Source organism: Anomalospiza imberbis, chromosome 1 (assembly GCF_031753505.1).
Source record: "Anomalospiza imberbis isolate Cuckoo-Finch-1a 21T00152 chromosome 1, ASM3175350v1, whole genome shotgun sequence".
Lineage (NCBI taxonomy): Eukaryota > Metazoa > Chordata > Aves > Passeriformes > Viduidae > Anomalospiza > Anomalospiza imberbis.
The window spans coordinates 121,078,036-121,094,347 of record NC_089681.1 but is presented as its reverse complement, the minus strand read 5'-3'; the positions used below and the strand labels follow the sequence as shown (position 1 = coordinate 121,094,347).

Here is a 16,312-nt window from a genome sequence, read left to right as displayed (position 1 = left end):
ATCATGGTGATTTAAGGCAGCCAGAGCAGGATAGGGAAAAATATTTGGTGCGCTGTTGTTTTGAAAGAATAAGTGATGTGGTGATAGAGCTATCTGAAAGAACAGTATGTTAATACAGCCACATCTCTTGGGGCAAATTCTTGTTTGTTTTGGTTACATTCCTTGAAATTGTGGAGGATGTGTCTATTTCTACTACAAGTGATGCATTTCCATCATATCCAGACATATAATTTGGGATGAAGTAACTAACACTCATCCATTTTTGCTATTCAGCTGGCCTTAACCTGACATTTATTCTCTTATTTTAAATAAATAAAAATCTTGTTTCAGAAGAAGTGTAGCTAGTAAGAATTCTGCAAAAGCATTGTAAAATTGCCCAAGAGAAAAGCAGTGCTGTTATTAGGCCAATGCTGCTATAAATGATAAATTAAAAAGGCAACATGAAGAGGCTGAAAAGTGGTGACAGCTACAATGAATACATTTTCTCTTTTCTCAGTGTGAGATCACAGTGCAGGAATATATGAACTTTGAATCCCTTTGTGAAATTTGTGCTCATTGTAGCTGTCACTGCTGCAGGTGATGAACACTCCCAACCTGTTGTTTCTCCTCTATGCTTCTAAAAATGCAAGGGATATGTTCTAGTAACAAAGGAGTAGATATTTTGACAAATATGGTCACATAGCTAATGGGGAAATCTGGATAAAAAATTCAATATAATTTGGAATTTATTCAGAGGCTTGTGAGATTAAGGTCAGACAGATATTTAATTTCTAAAATTGTAGATGGAAAAAAAGTATAACATTTGATATGTTTTAGTTATATCTATTTTGTCAGGATACTTCCAAGGTCTGAATGCACACTATTTTTCCTCCTCAGGTTTGTTCCTAAAGGTTGGTTCTCTCTATTCATTTCACAAAAAAACCTATAGATCTAGCACCTGAAAAAAATTCTAAATTTAAACTACAGGTTCAAACTACTCAAAATGCAGCAGGAAATGGACTGAGACTTCTAGCTTATCTTATTAAGAAGAAAGAGGTCTTTTGCAGATTTTTCATGTATAATATATGTGAAACTTTAGATTTTGGAATCAGAGAATGTGCAGATGATATATGGTGTGAGACAAATTTTTATTTATTTTTTTCTTTTCTTGAGTAAGGAAGGATAGAAATCAAAACATGCACAAAAGAACAATTCAACTTTTCTTCCACAGAACAATTTTTCAAACTATTCTCTTAGCAAAGCTCTCTATGTTAATAATTTTTACATCTCTTTAAAGGCACCTGTATTTTGGAAATATATATGGGGAGAGATTTTCTACTTATTAAAATTCTCTTTATTTCATATTTTGCACTCTGAATTTTACTTCCATTGCTTGACATTTCTTTTTTTTTCCCTCTCAATGCCTGGAAGTCCCTATGGTTTGTATCAGCTTTTAACATGATACAGGACTTATTAGAGAAAAGCTGTCTCACACTGCGGCTGCCTTTTATTCCCTCCATGCTGATGAGCACACAACAGAGAGTTACTGTGCAGAAATATATGGGATTTTTAATATTCTTTTGGCTTAAGAATGAAAATAAGATATTATGCCTGTTATAATTACTAATGGAATATTTCCTGTCTAGTGGGTTTGCATTGATCTGGTCAGAAGAGGGACAAGTTTTTAATATCCAGAGGCAGAAATCCTTTTCAAACAGGTAGCTTGCAGTAACCACCTAATGACTGATTCTTCCCTGACTACTATAGCACTGCTAGACACCATGGTAATAAAGGTGTTATATTTAATAATGCTTATTTATGTTTAACAAAAGAAAGAGCCTTTGGCAATTGAACAGCATTTTCTAGCACCCAGTTTCATCTGTCTTCTATAAATTGTGTGCACAAATGATCTGCAGCATGAATATTCTGTGTTTGCCCTTGCAAAGCATTGATTGACACAAACCGTACACAAATATCAACACCTTCCCTTTACAGAGAGGTAAGGGAAATAATCCAAAAATGAGACAACCAAGGTTTACAGGGATGTGACATCTTTACATCTCTAAAGTAGGTAAAAGTGAAACTTGCTTAAGTTAAAAAAACAAACCAAAAACCTCCAAACCCCCAGGTAATCTATAACCTTTTTTTTACTACATCTTGAAACAACATGACTGTTATTGTGCTGGCATTGATGACTGCCACTGCCTTTGCAAGCGCTGTTGCGGCTATGTGGCCATGGAAAGTGGCTGTTTGCCAAAAGGGAGTCTGCAGGAAGGTGCTGCCATGCTGCAGGAACCACTGCTGGGACAGAATGGCTTTCTAGGGGAAGTTGTAATACCCAGTATTATAACAGGGAGCAACACTGGTGCATGTTCAGCAGCTTCCACAAGTACTGGGGGTGAATCTTTTCCAGGAGCAGCACTGGAGAGTTAGGGCATCACTGCGTCACTGGTGCAACTGAAAATCCCCCTTCCCTTCCCACACATGGATTACTTTGTATTTCCATTTAAGAAATGTACAGTTACAACCGTGTTTTTGCAGTCAGGATTCTTTTTCCAAACAAACTTTTTTTTTTTTCCCCTGAGGATTTTGTTTTGAAAGTTTGTTTCTTTTCTCATTCTGGTATACACTATTCTATCTGGGATTCTTTCCCTTTTTTCACTCTCTTCTTCACTCTCAATGAAAAGATATGACTGACAAACAACTGTCGCCCTGATTTCTTAGGATTTTCTAAAGCCTTCTGAATTTACATTCTTGTAGAGAACTTTCTCACGCAACTTTCTGTAAACAACCTATTGTTTTGCATTCTTTCATAAAGGCGGAGAAATTTGATAGACTGGTAGTTTGTCCAGTGTCGTTGGAGAGGTGGCACATTCACCTTCCAATCCACTGGCACCTTTTGAGAACTATAAATGATTGGAGTCAGAAAAAATAAAATAGTCTCTTCATGGTGACCAAAGCTGTGGTGCGTCGTTTTTCCTTGTGTCTTCTGCTGACAAACAACAATCTTTCCAGGTTAATTTCATGTGTGATTCTAGCTGGTTTCCTTTGATGTTTCAGACATTTTATCTTAGGTTCTCAGTATCTGTGTAAGACAAAGTAGCGGCTAATTCTATCCCAAATCTGGAACTTCAAATTTGGCAATACTGCTTTGCTTTATCTTGTGATTTTGTTCTGGATCTGGGAGACAGTTTATTTTTTTTCTAAATATTGATTTAGATAATCCCAGGTGAAAGACTTGCATCATGTAAATGATAATGATTATTTCTTAGACTATTCAAAATATCAGACAAAAAAAACCACCAGAAAAATAAAAGACATAGAGGAAGGGGGACAAGTGGCCACCATAAAGAGCTTAAATGAGCTAACATAAAACACTATTTTGCATATGCCATGGATCAGTACTGAATTAGTAATTTTTTAAAATTAATGCTAAGGTAAATGTCATGCAATACATACAGTAACCAGGATACTTTCTTTTCATTATCAAAATCTTTCTTAGGAAAAATCTTATTTTTTCTTATTCTGAATCATAATGTGGTTTCTCTGCAGAAAAAATGCTGAGAAAAAGAGAATATTTTCAATCCTTGCATCAGTAGTAAAACAGCATCAGCAGATTTAAGAGAGCCTTTATTTTACAAGAGATTTTGTATTCCTAATTTTTAAACACTTAAAAGATAGATGTATTAGTATAAATTAGTCACCTTGGCCTCCATTTATAGGAATCTATGAAGAGGAACTATAAATCAATATATGGTGATTCACCACATCCTAAAATAGTCCAGATGAGTCATATTTTGGAGGTGTGCACTGCTTTTGATGACTATAGCAGTAATGTAACATATTTAGTTCAGTCACACCTGCCTTTGAGATGGTCAGGTGAGTGTGGCTGAATTCCATCTTTTTGTGCCTGCTGTCTCCAATTCTTCCATATTTCCTGAGTGGAAATGGAGACAAGTGAGTATGGACCTGAGCTCTCCCACATCAGCCTGTGCACAATGTCTACAAGTCCCAGAATCTGTTGTAATACTTCTAGCATATGAGCAAAAGGCAATGTCTTGGGTCATGTCAAAGGAGAATGTGCTCAATTGTTATCCAGTGGTTCATAATTGGTTCTGGACTGAATGATTCTCATTCAGTCAGTTTGGGAGCTTAAAACAAAATTTACCACTGAGATTTTGAGGTGGCTTGACTTATTTCAAATGATGTTAGTATGCAAAGAAATCAACTTGTTTTGAATGTTTGGAGTGATGTTTAAACTGAAAAAATATGACTGAAATGAAAAATTAGTCCCTTGAAGTGTGACATTATACAGCTGATGAAAACACATTGAAAAAATAATGGTATTAGTTTCTGCAGTATGAATGTGTGTTTTTGCAGTAAAATCTGCCTAAGAATTTTTAGTACTTCTTACAATGATTTAATAAGAAAGACTTTAAAATGAGTTTACTGTATGTTTGCCTGGGCCTCTTCAGCAGCAGTACAATAAAGCAAGTGTAAGGTTCTGCATAATAATTTTTTTTAAATTTCCAAGCTATGTTCAGTGCCAACTTTTTTTTGCTTGCTTTGAGCAACATAGGGTGTTATATAAAATAAAAAATTAAAAATGCAAAACCAAAAGCTTTAAAACTAACACACATTCAACTTATGATGTAGAAATATAGCTTTGTGCATGATGTTCATCTGTTTTGCCTCAGTGGGACAACATGCTGCCTTTTTGTGCCTTCATTCGGATGTGACTTCAGCAGTCATTAACATGCTCTGATTTGAACCTGTACAAATGCCGGCCTTGAATGCCAGCTAATATCACTGAGTTTTTTATTAAGATTTTTTTCCAGGGCTGTGAAGGAGGTAAAAAAGCTGGACATAATGTTCTTTCTTGTCCAGGAAGGCAAAAACAGGGAAAAAGTGGAGAGGAAAAAGAGGAGAAAAAGAGAGTTGAAGTTGACCAAAGTTGCACGCACCAAAAAATGACAATTACAAAAACACAACTCTTAAGACCAGATTTTATATTGGCATATGAATGGATTTTTCTGAAAAGTTGTCTCTGAGGATAACAGTTGAATGGATAATTTTTTCTCAGGAAGCAAAACACTGTTATTGCAGAAACTGCTTCCCAGCTCTCATCATTCTGTGATTATAAGCAATTTTCATAGCCATTGCATTTACATTGTATTTCAGGATGTAAAGACAGTCATTTTTAAGTATTCCCTCTGTGGAAATGTCATTACCGTGTGCCTGTCTCGATTTTGCTTTGCCACCTCTTTCTCCTCAAATTCCCATCACACCAGTTTGAGCAGCCCTTGCTGTCCACTGCTTTGTGCCTAGAGGAGGAGCAGATGAAGTCAGGAGCAGGTTCTTCTCCAGACACCTTCTACTCAAGTAGGGCACAGCAGCACCCATTGTGCTGCTTGGTGCTCCTGTGGGAAGCAGGGGAAGCACTGAGCTGGCAGTCAGCAGGCACCTCTACTTCCTTCCTAAAGCACTTAAGGAGCCCTAGGTGGTGACTTCAAAGACAGTTTATTCACTGCTCAGAGGAATGGATATTTTGTAATACGAAATGAATCGAATTTCAAAGCCTGTAAAGGTCAAAAGCAGCCTCTGGCCAAACAAGAGGAAGAAGCCGATGGGAATTACACCTCTTCATGAGAGGCCACTTGAACACAAACAGCCCTTGTGAAGTTGCATATGCAAAGAGTTGAACCACAAACCTCCACAGCGTCTGATGGATGAGAAGTAATAACTCACCCCTAGGACAGGCAGAGACCAGAAATGCTGGGCTGAAGCAATTTCTCTTTGCCTGCTTTTACTCTTTCATGTTTGGCACTAACCTCTCTTGAGGTGGGACTGTGAGCATCCATTTTCATCGCTGCATATGCCAGGTCAGACTCTGCAGGTGAGAAAAGCCCTGTGGTGATAGCACTCACTCTCCTTAAATAAGTGCAGGAGATGGTGAGTCTGGGAGAACTAACATAAGAACTTGTCACAGTTCAGAAGCCTCCCCCTCCTTCACAAAATTAGTCTCTTTGAATTACAGCTAATACTAATTCTGTTTTCTGTATGGAACAGTACAGACCTATGTGATTTTCCAAAGGAATTGATTAAAAAGTGCCCTGCTGTCACTGGTTTAAGCTCTTGCCACCCTGAGTGGAATTCAATGGGTAAGAATAAGGACAATCATGCAAATATTCAGAATAAAGTGTTAAAGCAAGATATTATGTTGGCCGTCTTACTCAAGACAAATATGGCACTGAAGTGTATCTTATTGTATTACTTAGCTAATCATCAGATTTCTAGCCATTTCACACATTTCAGGGGAAAAAATATTCTTTGATGACTTTTTCTGTTTCATCGGTTTTTTTTAATCTTGCTACCAGATAAAAAAAACCCAAATAACAGCAAGGAAGCAAACAACCCCCAACAAAATAAAACAAAATATAGGCATCACAAGTTGTGGGTACAGGCTTCAGAAGAGAGAGAAAATGGACTCATAAAAATATTCTTATGTACATTGTCTGGGGTGAAAAGTGTGAATTGTAAGTCTACTAACTTGCAGTTTATCCAATATTTGATGCCTTTTGATTATGTAGTCCTTTGTCTTCAAAAGCAGACTGCCTAGTTGTGGTAATAACTCCTAGATCCAGGGTCAATAAACTTGTTTGGGGATTGGGAAGGATGACCTGGTGTCCCTGTTTTTCTGAGCACTGTAGTTCCACAGCTGTGGGCCACAGAAGAAGGCATCTCTTTCTCTGAGGTTGCTGCTGTTTGGTGGCAGGTGCTCAGGGCTTTGCCTGCAATAAATGGAATAGGAACCTCACAAAATTCAGCAAGGGCAAATTCCAAGTCCTGCATCTGAGATGGACTAATCCTTTGTGCTAATCCAAGCTGCAGTCTGCCTGGCTGGGGAGGCAGCTCTGTTGAGAAGGCCCATGAGATGTTGCCTGAATGTGAGCCAGGGTGTCTTATGTCATTAAGGAAGGTCATTGACATGCTGGGGTCTATTAACAGGAGAAAAGCCAGTAGATTATATTCCCCCTTTACTTTGCAATATGTTTGAACACATATACAAAACTGCATCCAGATTTGGCCCCCCCTACTCCTAAAACATGAATAACCTGCAGCAGGTTCAGTGGGGTGCCCCCAAGACTGGCATGTGAGAAGAGATTGAGGGAGCTGGGCTTGTGTAGCCAGGGAAGGGATGGCTCCTGGGAATCTGCCAGTGCCAATGGGGAGGCTACTGAAAAGAGGGCCATACTCCTCACAGTCACGTGTGCTGAGAGGATGAGGGGGAAAAAGATGAAAAAACAGACATTCCGACTTTACATAAAGAGCACTTTCATTGTGAGGACTCTTCAGCAGCAGATGAAGAGGGGGTTTATTGTCCCCATCCTTGGAGATTTCCAGACTGTATAAACCGCAGAGCAGGTATTCAAGCTTGACCTGCTTTGAGCAGGAGGTTGGCTGGGAGGCCTCCTGCTATCCCTTTCATCCCAGTCATTCTGTGAGCATGTTATTCTTACCCTGCAGTGGACCTACTTGATGCTGGACTAATTTCAGTGGTCAGTAAAAGCAGCATACTCACTCCCTGGCTAAAATATCATCTGAAAACTTCTGGACACAAAACACTTAAATCAAAAAGGCATTTTAAAATAAGAGAAATGCAAAAGCAAGGAAAATATCAGCACGTAGCTTGAAATTAGTTTGATGAAGAGAGCACTCATCTTCACTTGATGAAGATTGGCAAAAGAAAGCACAACTGTCATCTGGATCAGGTTAAACACAGGCAGAGTTGTTGCCCTTGCCTGTGTCATGACCCCCTGTGTGAGCAACATCAGCGCCACCCCGTTTCAGCTGCCACCACATGGTGCCTGCAAGGAGAAGGGACAAGCAGCACTTTGTGGCTGCCACCTGCGAATCCCTCATTATTGGCAGGTACTTTGCAATGGAGTATTAGGACGGGATAATTGCTGGAGATAGAATTGGCAAGAGCAGTGTATGGGAGACACATTCAATTGCACATGAGTATGGTAGGTGAACTATAAAAAAAGCAACCCTGCCATTATCTGTTGAACAGGCGGCAACTCTGGGTCTTCCATTTTGTTTACGGCAGAATGGACAAAAGGCTGGTAGTGTCAGCAGTAAATAGCCTGGGGATTGTGGGCCTTGTAAAGGTGTGATGGATGCCTTTGTGAGCCATAGCTCAAACTTTGGTGACAATAACAGTGAGGCATTGCAAGTTTATTTGCAAGATTAAGTCTAAATGTTGTCCCCAGAGTGCAGTATAAAAACTAATTAATTTTTTTATTCTTTATCATTGAGATCAACATTCATCCATAACAATTTGCATTTCTATATGACCCTTGTGTAAGCCAGCTTGCATGGGAGGGGGACCAATTTTAAGATTCATCAGTAGTGTTGTCCATCCTACTCAAATATTCCATTTATACTAAATATTTCACAAGCAAGTATAGTTCTACAGCCAGCCTTAGGAGGAAAACAAGTACTTATACGAGAAACACAATTACCACTTTCCATTACACAATGATTTCCTCTGCAGTTGTGTCTTACAGCTCCTCTGCTGTATGGATTCCTCAATATCTAATTCAGGAAGTGAGTTTACACTGCAGTCTTCCACCCATTGAGAGTATTGGCTGGGCTTTCCAACCAGGCATTCTAGCAGACTTTGGCTTCAAGTCATCGGCATCTTTACACCTCAGCACTCTTTAGTTTCCAACAGGTTCATTCATCAGTTTGAGCACTCAAAATTGTTACTTGAGAATGGTATTAGGTGGGGAGAGGTGAAAACACTTGTAGAGTGAAGACATAAGCCCCCAGGACATGAAAGTAAGAGACAGGTTGAAAAAGTATGTTAGTGGGGGAAAATATCTTACCATGCCATCAAATCTGCAATTCAGAGCCTCCCCATATAAAAATTTTGTCGGACAAATCTCCTTTCAATCTCCAAGTTCTTGTGTTAGCACTGGGAAATTTTCCTTATAGAAGGATGTTGTAGAAGGGAAGGGTGCTACCCTCTGGTTTGGCTTCTCATACAAGGAATGCCTGATATGGAGCTGGGAGCCTACAGGCCTCAAGCATGAAGAATGGGAACGCGCTGGAGCCATGCTGGGAACAGAAGGAACTGGGAAAGAAGGTGCACTGCAGCTGTTGGACCTAAGTAGCAGGCTGCAGTCATGCAGAAGCATTTCCTTCATTCCAGACTCATTCTGCATTGATCTCTGGAAAATCGAGTCCTTACCTGAAAAGTCCACTTCTAATATTGTTAGTCCTTTTGGGTCACTGTAGCCTCAAGTGGTCCAATTACCTACCAAGCCAGCAACTAGCAACTTTCTCCTGTGCTATTGGGAAGAGCAAACTTTTCTTCATCCCTTCAACACAGCACACTGAAGGAAAACCTCTTTATAAATTGTATGTTGACTCCTATACTAGCCAAATCCACAGAAGTTTCACAGAGGTATGCAGAAAGTCAGTACTCCTGACACACCAGTTTTTGTGGGCGTTTTCTACTGATTACATATTTTCTAACTTGAATTTTCTTTGGATACAGAGATTCTTTCAGTGGAATTCAGAAATGTTTATGGGTCTTCCTGTGTAAAACTGGAGGGAAAAGTCAGCCTAAACAGAACTTCCAACGCTAACAGCTTTCCTTATTAACTCTTATTATCCAACATGCGGCATTTTGTAGGGTGAAAAAAATCTAAAATATGGGAGAGAGAGCAAAACTGAGACAAACAAAAAAATCACACTTTGCAATACATCCCTTTGGCAGCTGTCCCTTTCTCATTTTGGCAGACGGAGAATTGCTGGCAGGACTAGTGAGGGAAGGGTAAAAGACAAATGGTTCATGATGAATCCTTTAACTAAGCTGATATTTCAACACAGCACTTGCCAGCATTTTTCTTTGGCATACGCTTTATAGAACATACATGACAACCACTTCAGCATTGTTAATACATTGGCATTACCTGGTTTATTATTCATCTCCCTCTGAATCAGACCCCAGACTTTCAGGAGACTATCACATAGCAGAACCCCCCTTTTTTTTTTCCTAGTATTTGTTTCCCTGGATGCAAAAATGAAACTAAAACTATGAGACCATGATTTACAAAATCCAACAAGCTAGCTCTTTAAAATTAGTATATTAGTCATCAGGATATTATTCTTTGTAATACTGATAATGTAAATACCACCTTTCAAGAATAAGGTTTATTAAACAGCTCCACTGTTTCGGTGAATCCGTTACAGTAAGACAAAATAAATAAGATCACAAATTCTTAAGAAAGCAAAATAAAAATATGGACTAGGAGGTAATTTTGGGGGTTTTATCATATTTTTTTGTCCTGGAAAAAAAGCATCCAGGGTTCAGGAGAAAAAGTGAATAGATCAAGATGAAAACAAAATATTTCAAACTCTGTAAGAAAAAAAAAAAACTAGCCAAAAAAAAAAAAAAAGCCCAAACCAATCTGTAAGCTGAATTTATTTTTATGACATTTAATTACATTTTAATTTACTTGAATGGGTCCAACAGTACACACTACATATATGGCAATTCATTGTACCAATAAATTTGAATTTAAAAGTAGTTACATTAAAAAATTAAAGAAAATATTGGAATACAAAATGATTTTTAAAATTCATTCAGTCATTCATTTCTCCTTTATTTTTTCCTTCCTTTCTTGTTAAATACTTAACTCATAATCTTTTAACAAATTTCATTTTGTATTCCTAAAGGCCCCACAGGTGGCATTCCACCACATCTATGTCTTTTGCAGAAGACACTGCATTTTCAAGGAACCAGCCCATGAGCACTTACCAATCAATAAATGCCTGCATGATGAAGTATGTACGACCACAGCGGATGGTCAGGAAAACCTTGTCTGACATTTTTGAATTAAACTGCTGATGTTTAATTGTATAAATTCCTTATAAGTGCATCTTGCCCCAGTACAGCACAGTACTGTAAAAATCACTGGTGAGGTAATAACTGAAGGAAATGCAGTGAGATACATGTAATGCAGTGTACAATTTTCTGGCCAGAGAGCTCAATTAGTTATCCTCCTTTCTAACAGGCTACCTTCATTTCCCATCCCTGCTAATAGAAGACTAAAATTGTAAAAAAAAAAAAAAAAAAAAAAATTACAAACTTAATCTTCTGAAAAACTGATAATGACTTCAGGCTTTATTGCAAGAACTTTTGGGGTTTTTGCAAAAAGAGACCAAAAATAAGGTTTGGATATTTTTTCTTTATTTGAATTGACTCTAATGCTAGAATTTATTAATAGAAGGAAACTGAAATGTGGGTGCCTAAAAGGCAATATGGATTAGCTCAACAAGCTATGGAGAGCATGAATAACAAACCATATATTTTTCCTGCCGTGACAGGGCACTGCATAAAAACACTAGGGGATGGATGCAAACAATGTGCTGGTGAGAGTGGCAATAAAACAGAGATGACAGCATAAAGAGAGAATGATGAATGTATTAACACAGGTAAGGGGGTTAGATAAAAGATCACATGGAGTAGCAGAAAATTCACTCTAAGCAGATCTTGAATTGTCTAAGAGAAAATAGTGCTGTGGTTAGATGTGGATTTGATAGGCAATGTGGTGACAACAGAGAGTGAAGAAATCTTTGAGTTTATATGGAGAGATTTATATTTATGCCTCTGGATATACATTTATAGATATTTATACTAAATATGTATTTTGATATCCCTGTAATAAATTTCTATAACCAAATGATAAACTGTTTTTATTGTAGTTAACACCCTTTACCTGCCTTACCTTTGCTACATTCTTTTTTTTCTTTTCAGCTGGTGATTTCTCTAAGCAGCTAAGAACTGCTGTCAGAATTGTTGAAACCTGCCAGAATTTTTTTTCTTCTTTTCTTCCCAAACACCTCCAGAGATGGGGAATTCTCCTCCTCTGCTGTATTTTGCTTTGAAGTAACTGTCTTTAATTACCCCATTTTGTATTAGTTTAGATTTAAAGGTCCAATTTCTCTTATCTATCAAAGATGAGAAAAGCAGGGGAATTGAGGCTGTTATTATATGAAAAACTGGCATTAACATAATAGACAGATTTCTTGGAAATGTTAGTCCTAAACAGTTGAAAGAAAGATGTTAGTCTATAAAAGAGAGTTACAAAACCAACCATTTTTTAAAGTCTTAATTTTAATTTCAAAAGATTCATAACAGTAAATTTATTTAAGTTACATATTTTTTGCTAATGGCTACTTGCCTGGGATTAGTCTCAAAAACTGTTGTTTTTCAACCGCTGAACCAGCAAAGACAAAAACCAATCGGCTTTAGTGGGCTTTATATTAGGTCCTTAGATGCAAATAGTTCAACATAATTTTATTTTATTGCTTGTTAGCCTTCTCATGTTTTCACGTCTTATGGTCGCTCAATGAGTAGTTCTTTTAAAAACCTTTCTCTTTATGTCACTATTTTCCATAAAGTAATATTAGAGATGTAAAGATCCCTGATTGCCTTTTTCAAAATGCGTGTCATGTACTTGGTGCATTTGTTTGATATTGAATGGAACACAGCAGCACTACCTAGAAATCAAGGAGAAGAACTGAAAGACACCAATTTCTTCTGATGCTATAAGTAGCTTTTAGACAGATTACTCAAAGAGGAAGAAAAAAATTACCAAACTGAACCCTACAGCACATGCCCATGCACAAATTAGGCAAAATTTGCCGTAACAGTTTCAGTATTGCCAAATGTTGTTCAGGGTTGCAGACTTATGTTTTATATTTTCCTTCACACACAGCATTTTTAATATTATGGGTCAGAATTTCACCATTCAGTGGCATCTTTTTGTCAGCAGCGATTCAGTAGACAAACAAGGCTTGATAAGCTGCCAGCGAGGGATCTTACATTTACACAAAATCACAATTGAAACCATCACTCTGAGACAGATTAGAACCTGTAAGGCTAAGCATAAGAAAAAGGATGCTGAAAACCTCCAGAATTTGTGTATTACAGTATGAATGGAAGTTTCAGAAGACTAGTCAGAAAGGATTACTCCAGAAAAGAAAATGTTTGTCTTGGAGCCTTTTTTTATTGACCTGTGATATGCTTTTGGTTTGAAAGACATGTTAAACAAAGAGAGCTCCAGTCTTTCAAAACTCTCACAGCTCTATAAATAACCCCACATAAAATGTACAGTATGTATAAACAGCATGACAAAGATTTTCTGACAGTATTTTCTCTACAGTAAAAGTAAAGTCAAAACATCCCATTGATGGCAGCTATTTTGAAGAATTCCTAAGAATACGAGTGCTTACGAGCTGGCAAACTCTCTGTGAGTGAGAGTGAGTATAAACAATGAACTTTTATGAGGTTGTAGCCATTCCATCAAGATCCAAATACAGCTTGGATGGACCGTAGCCAAAAAGTGGCTGCTCAGCATTTAGTAAAGTGTCAGCTAAGGGAACCGCAGAAAGAATCAAACTGTTCCAGCATTAAAACTATCTGCCAGCAACATTTTTGTGAGTTCACCATCTGGGTCCTGCAGCCATCAATCAGACTCAATGTGTCACCCCAGCTGTCCTTCAAGGCTTCTCGTAGTCAAGGTAGAGCAGTTGTGAGAAAATAAAACACAAAAATTGAGAGAGCACAGCTGTTGAAAGCTCGAGTAAGTCAGCAGGCAAATCAACTCCCAAGTATTAAATAGCACACAATTGCTTCTCTAAATCTAAAGACTGACCACTTGCATGTCTGAAATTACCTCTTTTCTATACTACATACTGATATTTTATTTGACGCTTTATTCTGTTTTAGTGGATTTGAGGTTGTTTCATAAATACATCCATAAGTCTCTTTTACTTTTGTGGGAAATAAATCCACAAACCCCAGGTCTGTAAGTTTATTTTCTATAGGTTAATGTGTAAGGGCTCTATTCATTGGCTCTTACTGTGACATATACTTGTTAAATTAGACACTAATATTGGATATTTTGACTGGAGACAAACTCTCAAAAACTCTGCCATTGTGAATCTCCCACCTGACTGAGAATTAGGGCCTTTAAAATATGTGTGCATGGTTGGAAAGATTCCCTTGGAAGTGGAAATTAGTTAAGTAGCAGCTTGTACAAGAACTGAATCTGAAAAGTAGAGATGTGGGAATTTCAGAAGAAACACTAGAATAGGTAGGAGCAGTTATTAAATTAGCAATTCAGTACCTATGAGCAAATAAAAAATAGGGGGAAGCAGAACCAGTGAGAGAAGAAGCTGATGGCTGAAAAAGCAAATCTGATATTCCAAACAGATTCAAGTGCATACAATCAGGAATAAAAGCCAGAGCTATAAGCAGGGCTGTGAAAATTTAGGGAGAAAAGAAGTTACTTAATTTATTAAACTTGAGAAACAAGAGAAAAATTTCAGTGACTGAAGTGAGAAGTTGAACAGACAAGGAAATAAATAGATTTCTATTGAATTTTTTAAATGGAATTATAGAGAAATAAAGTGGGGGTTCTGTCCAAACACAGTTGATTGCCTTTTCTATCTATGTTACATTGCAAAATGCCTCCAATATTTCTTTCACACTTTAAGGATGTTTCAAATGCCTGGTTAATGAAGACAGTTTTGTTTGTTTATGTTTTTTCAATAGTTGACTTCACTTTATGAATGGTTTTAATAAAAATATATGCACTGGCATCCAAGGTTTGTTCTAGTATACAATTTAGACGCAATCTTCTCCATATAATGGCTTTACGTAATGTCCATCTATAAAAGTCTAGACCTGGAGCAGATAAAGAATGTTCTGTAGAAACAAAAAAAATATTATGAGCACTAGTTTTTCTATTCTTTTCTTTTTTAGTGTTTAGAAAGATTTATTGTATTGTAATTATTCAATATTCAATTTCTACGAAGTTGAGCTGCAGATGGTAAGATGGTGCATAATAGTAAAAAATTCTCTAAGATTTTTCAAGCAAATGTTTCTATTTCAAGATTTTAAAGTAAGTGAATAATAATCACATAATCACTGAATCATTTGTCTTGCAAGGGACCTCATGGTATCACTAACTCTAACTATGGTACCCAAGACTGTGTCATTTTTGTGCTGTCATTCCACGTGTTGCAAAACAAACTCAGGGATGCTCAGATACGTCAGAAGATAAAGAATGAGGAGGAGAATGAGGAGGAGAATGAGAAATGGCAAAAGATAAATGCAGAAAAGGAGGATGAAAAAGAGCCCAGTGACCTGTTGTTGCAGGTAGATGTCTCCTAGCCTGTTGTAGGATTTCCATTGCAAACTTTCACAAAACCTTCAGAGGCCTGGGCACACTGAGGACATCAGCTTATATCTCGTGCCAAATGAAATTCTTATAGGTGAAGTTTCCTAGCATTCATCTGAGTTTTCAAGGGGGAGCTAACAAGAACACAGGAAGTTATGATTTTAAAGACGTTTTTGGTAGAATATGGTAAACCAGCTAAAGTGCATATGGCTTTAAAAAAATTACCAGACCAAATTACATTAAAGCTTACCAGAAAAAGGATGTAGTGCAAAACCACATACGACATTTCAAGCGGATTGGCTATTTTAATGAAATTATGATTTAATCTATCATCACTGTTAACTGGTGTCTCACCTAGGTGCTTACTGGAGTGCAGAGGGATTCAATATCATTTAAAAGATGGTTTAGAACAGCAATAGCAATAACTTTTGCACACACATCATTTAGCATCAGCCAAGAGAGTTTGTAATGTCCTTCCTACATCTGTGTAGTTTTTAGAATAAAAGTGGAAAATGCTTTTGGCAAAAACAAGCAATAAAAAACCTCCCTTGCTAGATAGCAAATAAACAGAAAAGGATGCATACCTACTACTGCTTTTCAACCAAGCAGCATAGCTTTTGCCCATTACAAAGCTGTCATGACTTGCGTTTTGATATCACAAATATTGACATCCTGATCAAAGTAATTGGACTTTATTCTGCCCGGTTGTGGCTGTTATCAGAGAGCAAAGCCTACTTTTCATTGATTCCTGCTGATTTCATGCCAATATGAAGGCATGACAGAAATAATGACAATGCAGTGTATTTTTATTTTGAAAAGAACAATCTGTCCACTCTTGTTCCCTCTGGGCTGAAATAGCAACCAGCACATCCAAATAGAGGGGAGAAGATGGCACCAAATGAGTTTACGTGTTAAATGGCATTTTATTTTGTCAGATTCCTCCATAAGTCATTAACTATTGTATTCTCTCTCACAGTTAATAGCCTGGTCCCTGCAAAGAAATTACATACCTATTCTGTGGAGGAAAATGAAGGCTGAGTTACACATATAGTCAAAAATTGCATGAAATA

General features: G+C 37.4%; 1 long non-coding RNA gene across 3 annotated transcripts in view; it reads left to right on the top strand.

The window, feature by feature from the left end:
• LOC137485010 (uncharacterized) overlaps positions 1 to 15,120 on the top strand; it is a 41,737-nt gene extending 26,617 nt beyond the window's left edge. Inside the window, exons 2-5 of one of the 3 annotated variants that reach the window (XR_011005151.1) lie at positions 8,550 to 8,589; positions 11,380 to 11,487; positions 11,810 to 13,578; positions 15,011 to 15,120. This is a non-coding gene — a long non-coding RNA (uncharacterized lncRNA). Of the gene's footprint in view, positions 1 to 4,921; positions 5,862 to 8,549; positions 8,590 to 11,379; positions 11,488 to 11,809; positions 14,602 to 15,010 lie in introns of those variants that run through there. The other 2 variants (XR_011005155.1, XR_011005150.1) reach the window with 2 other exon arrangements.
• Positions 15,121 to 16,312: the final 1,192 nt, after the last annotated feature.